This window comes from Oryzias latipes, chromosome 1, assembly GCF_002234675.1.
Source record: "Oryzias latipes chromosome 1, ASM223467v1".
Lineage (NCBI taxonomy): Eukaryota > Metazoa > Chordata > Actinopteri > Beloniformes > Adrianichthyidae > Oryzias > Oryzias latipes.
In genome coordinates, this window is record NC_019859.2 from 32,755,331 (window position 1) to 32,763,774 (window position 8,444).

Here is an 8,444-nt window from a genome sequence, read left to right on the forward strand (position 1 = left end):
TGACTGACATTTTCACCACTATCTTCAACATGTAGCATGGGTCCCCACCATGCTACCATAGTCCCATTCCTAAGCAATCAAATGTCTAAATGTGTCTAAATGACTACAGACCAGAGTGGCACTCACTTCCATCCCATCAAGTGCCTAAAAAAACTGGTTATCACACACATCAAAGCTGCAATACCACCATCACTTGACACACATCAATTTACATTAAGGAACAGTGCAACTGAGGATGCCATTGCCATTGTGCCCCATTGGTTGCTGGTGCATCTGGAGCATAAGAGCACCTATGAACAATTTATTTTTGTGGACTACAGTTCAGCCTTTAATATTATTCGGCCGTTCAAGCTTCGAGCCAAGCTACACCATCTTGGACTTAACACCACACTGTGCAATTGGATTACAGATTTTTTAACCAACTGCAAACAGAGTGTTAGAGGGTGAAAATACACTTCATCCACTGTTATAATTTATACAGGGGGGTCCGGGGGGGGACGGACGCTGAGGATGATGATTCACAGACGGATGTTTCTTTAAATTATATTTTTATTCTTTGTTGATTTATCTATCATGACCCACAATCTACTGTAACATTCTTTGCATTCTTTGATGCACACACGAGATGCACACTCAAGATGCGCACAAGGATCCGTCGTGAACCGCTGTACTCCTTATTTGTCCCCAACATGAATTAAACGTTTTAAAATTATATTGAATTCCATTGTGATCTGTGATAGCTGTAGGGCATGCCTTGTGGGCCGCCCTGCACCTGCGGGTACTGCGTTAGGGACCCCTGGTCTACAACAGAAGAGGTTTAAAAAGACAAACGTACAGGTGAAGTGAGTTGAGGTGTTAGATCCAGAGAGCAAAATGGAGAGAGAGAGAGAGGATATTTGAAAATTGAAAATGTCTGCTTTTATTTTTTAGTATTTATTTATTGCTTTGAGAAACAGTTTCAACTGGTTCTAGAACTGCTCTGTGTAATAGCCCATGGAAACAGTGTCTCCAACCATGAGAACAAAGACTGTGAATTTGACTTGAATGTGCCGCTAAAGAAGTGACATGGAGGGGAACTGGGTCACAAGGTATTTCTGTCACTCTATGAGAACAAACAGACTATCTACTCAGGATTATGAAACAGTCTCTTTAATAACAAGAAAAGCTTTAAAAAAAATTAAAAAAAAGGTCTAGGGGCAGCAATGTCCAGTTTAACATAGTTTGTTCAGTTAAGTTTTGCAGTTACCCATTGTATTCATGACTGTTGACTTAATTTTCTATGAAGTTTTGAACTTTGGGAGTTTTTAAACAAGATTATAAAAATGTTCGATTCAGTCTGAGAAAAGTGTATGAAGTATGTAGTGATTAGTTTTACAGCCTTAGGACATCTGGAATCTACCTTGCAGATTTCACCTATCACAGGTCATTTTTATAATGTAACTCCTGCGACAGACAAGGACCACTGTAGTCTAAGTCCAACAGACCAATCTACTGCCTCAGTCTGTGAAAAGTAAAACTGCTACTGAAGTAATGAAACACACTGAATTCATTTTGCGATGCTTTATTGAGCCACAGAATAGTATGCAGTAGCAGTAAAAGATTAAATTCCTTAATCAACCCCATTATACCCACAGATTAATGTTTTCATTATGTCTGAAAAGTGAAGCAGAAAGGACAGCAGATGATCTGCATCAAGGTTTTAACCTCAACAAATATCAAGCTAATGTTACTGAAGCATCAGAAAGTTCTCAGTGTTTTCACTAAACAACTTTCTTTTCACAGATCCAGTAGTTAATAGTGGTCCCTGGTTCATCATTCCAGCTGTTGAAGCTGTTGTAGATCCCTATTTCCACACGATCTTCACGGTTTCTAAGATTGTTAGGTTCTGTTGGACCCCAATAGCTGACACTGAAAACACAGTCAAAAACAGAATGATATTCTTTTAAACACTCATTTCTCTTATTTAAGGAACAATTTTAAATAATCAAACTGCTTATACCTAGATGTCAGGATACGTCCATCCACCCATTTCCATGTGGATCCTGATTTGTACAGTCCAATCCAGGCCTTGCGTTTAAATCCTCTGGCGAAATTCTTTTTTATGAAGACATTTGAGTTATTAGTTTAGGAATAAAGATTTAGAGTTGTTTCAATTTCAGTGTTTCAAAATAAAATCTTTATTTTTGTTGGATCTCGTTTTCTATCATTTATTAAATGAATGTTGTCATCATGTATTTCCATATATATCAGAGGTTAATGGTTAGCAGAGTTCTAACTGAAACATTCATGTTCTCACGTTTTCAGCAGCGTCATTGATGACCACCAGGTCTGCTCCCTTAGAAGTACAGTAGTTTCTACTGGCCTGCCAGTTTGCAGTGGTTGTAGAGACGTAATAAAGACTTCCACGGAAATATTGCCATCCCTCATTTTGAAACCTAGCTGTTGTAGAAATAAGAATTTCAAATAAAATTAACAACATTAGCTATCTAATTCTGTATTGAAATATATTTATGCGCATTAATGAAATGTGGGCTTACAAAAGTTAAACATTGGCTAAGGAACTCCTCAATGAATATTTGAAATGATCTAGGTGTATTTCTTTGTAATATTGTCAAGGCTTAAAGATGAATCAAGGCCAAATATAATATCAAGAAAGTAAAAGCAAATAAATAATATAACCCTTCCGCTCGCTTAGGTTGGCATGTGCTTTGGGGTCTGCATGACCCCCCTGCAAAAAATGTAACTCCTTCCGCTGTGTTACAGGGCATAAGTGACCCCACGATGCATTTCTCGGTGGCCAGCACGAAACCCATTCCCTCCGCTGTTTAAACGGGCATAAGTGACCCCACGAGACAATACTTTATTTTTTTTTTTCTCTTTCCATCCTCTCCGCTGTGTTACAGGGCATAAGTGACCCCACGATGCATTTCTCGGTGGCTAGCACGAAACCCATTCCCTCCGCTGTTTTAACGGGCATAAGTGACCCCACGAGACAATACTTTATTTTTTTTTTCTCTTTCCATCCTCTCTTCATTTTCCTTACACCCCAAGACCACCAGGGGGTGGAGAGGGAGGGGGGGGGGGGGGGTATCAATTTTTTTTTAAATTTATTTTCATACCCCTCGCGCTGTGGAGTTTGCGACTACTATTCGCAGTCCAGCCTGTTCCTGTGACGCTTTGAGTGTGTGAAATATTGTTGTTTCTTTTGTAAAAAAAAAATGCTTTTGTCTTTTCACTGTTGCTTGTGTTACTTGACTTGCCTGTGAAACTCAATAAAACAATGGAGTTGATATGTTTTTTTCCTTGTTGTTTTTTTTTTTTTCTTTCAACCATTTTTCACTCCAGCAAGGCATGAGTCAAGGTAAGTAAACTTTACAGCGACTTTTTCTTTTTAGCTGGGACTTTTGATTATGTTTTATGTCTTTCTTTTTTTTAAAAAAAAAAACCTGTTGCAACTGTAAGACTTTAGATTATTATTAAATACCTTTTATTTATTTATTGCTTTCTTTTTTTGTTGTTTGTTTTTGCTTTCAAAAAATAAAAAGTTGTGTCTCAGCTCGCTTTTTGGAAAATCAGTTTTAACAGGAGCAGTTGGTGCAATACCTCCACACCAGGTGGTGGCAGTATTGCACCATTCTGTTTTTCTTGTCAAGCTGCAGGAACCGGAAATCAGAAGCTATCCGGTCTACCACGCACGCATTTAATTGCTTTTAAAAACTATAAACACTAAATTGTGCAGCACTGTATGCCGTTATAGTTATCGATTAGGGAGGGAATTCGGACACAGATTTTCAGGACTTTTGTAACCTTGAGATTTAATGTTTACAAGCTTCACGTGTTTACATGGCTTTGTTACAAAACGGTGAGTTTTCCCGGTCATATGTGGGCTTGTTGCTTTTACTAAACACTGTCATTTGCGTAATCAGTGTTCTAAATTTTATTGAAGAGAAAAAAAAAACCAACAGGAATTACCATCTTTAATAGAATTTGCATCTGATGCAGCAAGAATGATTTTATGGATTTTAATATAAAATGATCTTTTAGGTAACATTCTTTCGTTCAGATTCTTAAAAGAATGTAAAATTGTGAACGCTATTAAATAATAACAGGATGCAGACAATGAGTCCGAACACACAAAAAACCCAGGTGAACTCAAACCGATCTAGGTCACAGATTTTTTATTGTAATACAGTATAATCATAATCAAGGATACATTTCTTGAAAATATGCAGTGTCAGATTAAATCAAATTAAAAACGAATGTACGACTCCAAGTACCACAGATACATCAAACAAATTTCAGAAGCAATAGTTCTTGATAGTGTAATTACTCACAAATATAGACATTTTACCTTGAAGAATATCTATGAAGTACACTCGTGTCACATTTAGCTAAGTGATATAAGGAGCCACTTACCAGATATATCAAAAATAGAGATTAAAACTTTTCTTAAAATGTAAAGACAACTCAAAGATGATGATATAATATTTTTCTACATTTTCTTATGCGATGCACACGTGTCGAACTACGTTGGTTACATATATATTGATTACAATTAATGATTGCTATTACTTTTATAAAGAGCTTATATGTGGCTTGAAAAGTAACGAAAATAACATGTCATTCTGGGGGGGAGGTCCGGTCCACATCAGCGCCATCTTCCTTCATGTCATCGTCGTCCTCATCAGAAGAACTGCCGATATAAATGACTCCAACATGACTGTAAGGTACCGCATGTTCCCCATAGATTTCCATCTGTAAAAGATGTTAGGGAAATTTCATGTGTAATTGCATTAATTATTCATTAAAGAATAATGAATCAAAATTGCTTGAAAAGTAAAAAAAAAACAATACATTACCTGGTTGGGTTGCATGTTATGGTTTATTGAAAGTGGTCTCTGGTTTTTTGTCTTCAAAGTGAATTTTTCCTCACTTTCTGTCTGCACGCCTTTGTCAATCTTCGCAGGTTTGTCTGCTGTTGGAGTGCCTTCAGTTGAAGATGTGACATCTTCTATCATCTTTTCATCTTGGAAACTGGTTAGGTTTCTATTGATGCCTTCACAGCACAGGTATTGTCCTCCACAGAGGCAAAAACACCTCTTCCCTGAGCCAGGTTCAGGTGAACCAAAACCTTGGAGGTCCTTAAGATCTGCAGAAAAAAATGAAGGGGTAAAAGTTGTCCCGTCTAAATTTCTTTCGTGAATAATGGTAAGATCTTCCATCTTGTGCTCCAATCTGTTGTCCTGGGGAAAGCCTGAAGTAGAATGGGGAGGCCTTTATTTAAATCCTCTGTCTGGAGTCTGACTTCCTAATAAGGTTGAGGAGCAAATCAAAAGTTCCCAAGTTTATGGTTGCTCCTTTACCATAAACACATACATTTTAACTCAAGGATCAGAATTAGCTATTCTATCATTGTGCCATGTCATGTCAGACACCTCAGAACCCACACAGATTTAAATCTATGGAGGTTTTTAATACTAAACTCTGTGACATAACATAACAAAGATATATCTGGACTTTTTAAACAAAATTTTCTGAATCTTTACCAACAAACAGACAAACAATTTAAGCGTCTAGGTAATGTACCCATCTCATTAGCTGGTCGTGTAAATATAGTTAGAATGAACGTATTGCCAAAATATTTATTCCTTTTCCAATGCATCCCTATTATAATTCATTAAAAGTTTTTTAAAAAAAAATCGATTCTCTTGTCTCATCATTTATTTGGAATAAAAAAACACCCAGAATTAAAAAAGTTTTTTTGCAAAGACCAAAATTCCTGGGAGGATTAGGACTGCCTAGGTTTAGTCTGTATTATTGGTCATGTAATATTTGATGTATGTCCTTCTGGGACGGAAAAACCAGACCTGACTGGGAACGGTTGGAAAATCGAGCTTTCTTCCCAAACACAGCAAAGTCACTGCTATATTGTACATCAGATCTTTCTAAATTTAAATGCCAGAACCCAGTTGTATCTCAGTCCCTAAAAATTTGGTCCCATATAAGAAAACATTTTAAATGGAATTTTTGTTCAGTACAAATGCCGTTGACCAACAATCAAGCTTATAAATTACTATCACATGATACATTTAAACAATGGGGCTCTAAAGGGATCCACTTAGTAGCAGATTTGTTCATAAATAAGACTTTCTCTACATTTGACCTTTGAAAAATCTCAAGAGTTGAGCTTAAATGTAAGTGCGGACGAGCCAATTTATTCGCCCAAAACAGAAAAGAAATACAACCTTTTTGGTAAAGTTACATTTGTGATTAAGACGAAAGAAAACCGATAATTCAAATAATTCAATCTCTTGAGTGGCTGTGATTGTGTAAAAAACAACCCTGCAGCTTTTGCACATTTCATCCACAAGGTGACAGCATTCTCCACAACAAAATCCACTGCCAACCTGTTTGGAAAGTCTTTATCGGTCTGAAAAGGACCTCTTTGCACCAAATCCATTCTTACTGGATCAGAGAGTGTGGTTGGTCATTCAGCTGGATCAACTGGATTTAAGTTTGGGCGAATTTTGGATCCAGTCTGTTCCTCTTCCATACAGAGCTACAATAAAAGCAAACAGTTAAAAGAAAACAGTCAAATGTTTCCCTTTCAACAGTAGATGTGGTGACAGAAGTTTCTTCTGCAGATAAAAAACAAGAATTATTATTGTACAATAATCAATGATAAAGCCAATAAAATATCTATAGCAGAATAATAATATATTGGCTCGTTTAAAATCTGTGTGCAGGTTTTTCACAATTTCATGATCTTTTTATATATTTATGAGAGATTTATTGTTTGATTGTATATTTGCATAAGGTCATATTTCATTATGCAGACACTGTTTTTTTTTTATTACTCCAATACTTTTTAATACTTTTTGAGAGCAGAAGAAACTGTCGGCTGAGATGGAACTGTGCAAAACATCATCATTATGTAAACTAAAACTGCAAAATATAAATGAGAAATAAATGTACCTATTTATAAATAATAAAATGTGAACACTAATTTGAGAATAAGTGGAAATATAAGCCTTTAATACACTTCTTTTTGTATTATTTTGTATGTTCATAATTTTAAAATTAGTACATTTATTTTGTTTGTCATTTATAGATGAGAACCTTTATTTCCTGACACACTCGTTGTAAAACTCAGACTACCTGACTGTCTATAACAGATAAACAGCAGTTTTTATGCTGTAATAAACCGAAAAATGCAGAACGCACTAAATATGTGTTACCAAAACAATGAAACAAAACGATAACGTGAGTTAATTGCGCAGCTGCACAGAACTGCTGGATAATGTAAAAATAAAGCCCCAACATCCTCCAAACTTACCTGGTGACTGATGTGGAGTTGATCAGTGACAAAATGTGTTGGTTCGTTGATTTGTTGTTAGGAACCCATCTTGAAACGGAAGGCATCAACCTAAGGGCTGTGTAAACATTACCTGGTGACTGATGTTGAAGTTTCTTTTATCCCTTTTAGGTCCTGTCAGATAAAGTCTCTGAGGAATTAAGTGTTTCTTGTCGAGTTGATCACTGACAAAATGTGCTGGTTCGTTGATTTGATGTTAAGGGACCCACCTTGAAACCATCCACCTAAGGGCTGTGTAAACATTAAGGTTAACGTTTTTTTAGGTTTCATGCTTTTCTATTCCCGTTTTTGCTTGTTCCTTTAGCATAAATCCTTTTAAATTTGATTCTGTCAGGTTAGGTTATGTGGACAGTGTTTAAGTCCAAAATACATTTAAAAAATAAATAAAAATACAGATCGGGAGAGGTGCAGGAGGGATAGACCAGCATTTTATGTATGTATGTATGTATGAATGTATGTGTGTGTGTTGAAGGCCGATAATCATTTTATTACCATTTAGCTTATAATCTTGTTTATGTTTACGCTGAACACTTTTATTGAAACTGCTGAAACTTTTATATAACTTTTGCATTATCTTAAAGTAGATGTGGATTTTACTTAAATGTGTTTGCTAGATCTGTTTTTTTTTTTTAAGGAGGGGCGTGATGGTGACCTCAGGCCTTGTCTACAGAATCAATGTATTTTCTCTTTATTTTATCGCAAAGCCCTTTTCGCACCTTCAAGGAGTTGTAAAGTGCTATATGTATGAACAAAGTGTCATTCGTTCAGGTTCCCTTAAATGAAATAATTGTTTCTGACAGAGGCAAAACGACGGGGGAAAATAGTGTATGAGGATTCATACCTGCAGATCGTTCCCGACATTCCACAAAGCGTTCGTATCGCCAGAAGAGCGTTCAACTCCGTGTGCGCGCACCTCATCGAGAGGAATATACGCTTCCAGATGGCTTATCCAGCAACACTGTCCTTCACAATCAACGGACCTGAAAAGACTTTCAGAGACTCGAAAGAGGCTGAACTATTTCTAAAAATTGCCCACAAATGAGGTACTGTTCTTCTATTCCAACCTCAA

The 8,444-nt window shown here is 36.5% G+C and overlaps 2 long non-coding RNA genes across 4 annotated transcripts; one reads left to right on the top strand and one right to left on the bottom strand.

Annotated features, from left to right (window-relative positions):
* Nucleotides 1–1,545: 1,545 nt before the first annotated feature.
* LOC105357370 lies at nt 1,546–2,473 on the bottom strand. Its single transcript, XR_911327.3, has 3 exons — nt 2,297–2,473; nt 2,000–2,094; nt 1,546–1,908 (listed from the first exon to the last, which is right to left on the bottom strand). It is a non-coding gene; the product is annotated as an uncharacterized LOC105357370 (long non-coding RNA).
* A 204-nt stretch (nt 2,474–2,677) lies between these two features.
* LOC105358724 lies at nt 2,678–6,228 on the top strand. 3 transcript variants are annotated; one of them, XR_912270.3, is made up of 3 exons: nt 2,678–3,862; nt 4,637–4,727; nt 4,967–6,228. It is a non-coding gene; the product is annotated as an uncharacterized LOC105358724 (long non-coding RNA). The 3 variants fall into 3 exon arrangements; XR_002874277.1 differs by having other exon boundaries at nt 4,637–4,722; XR_002289557.2 differs by lacking the exon at nt 2,678–3,862 and having other exon boundaries at nt 3,869–4,722.
* The last annotated feature ends 2,216 nt before the right edge of the window (nt 6,229–8,444 follow it).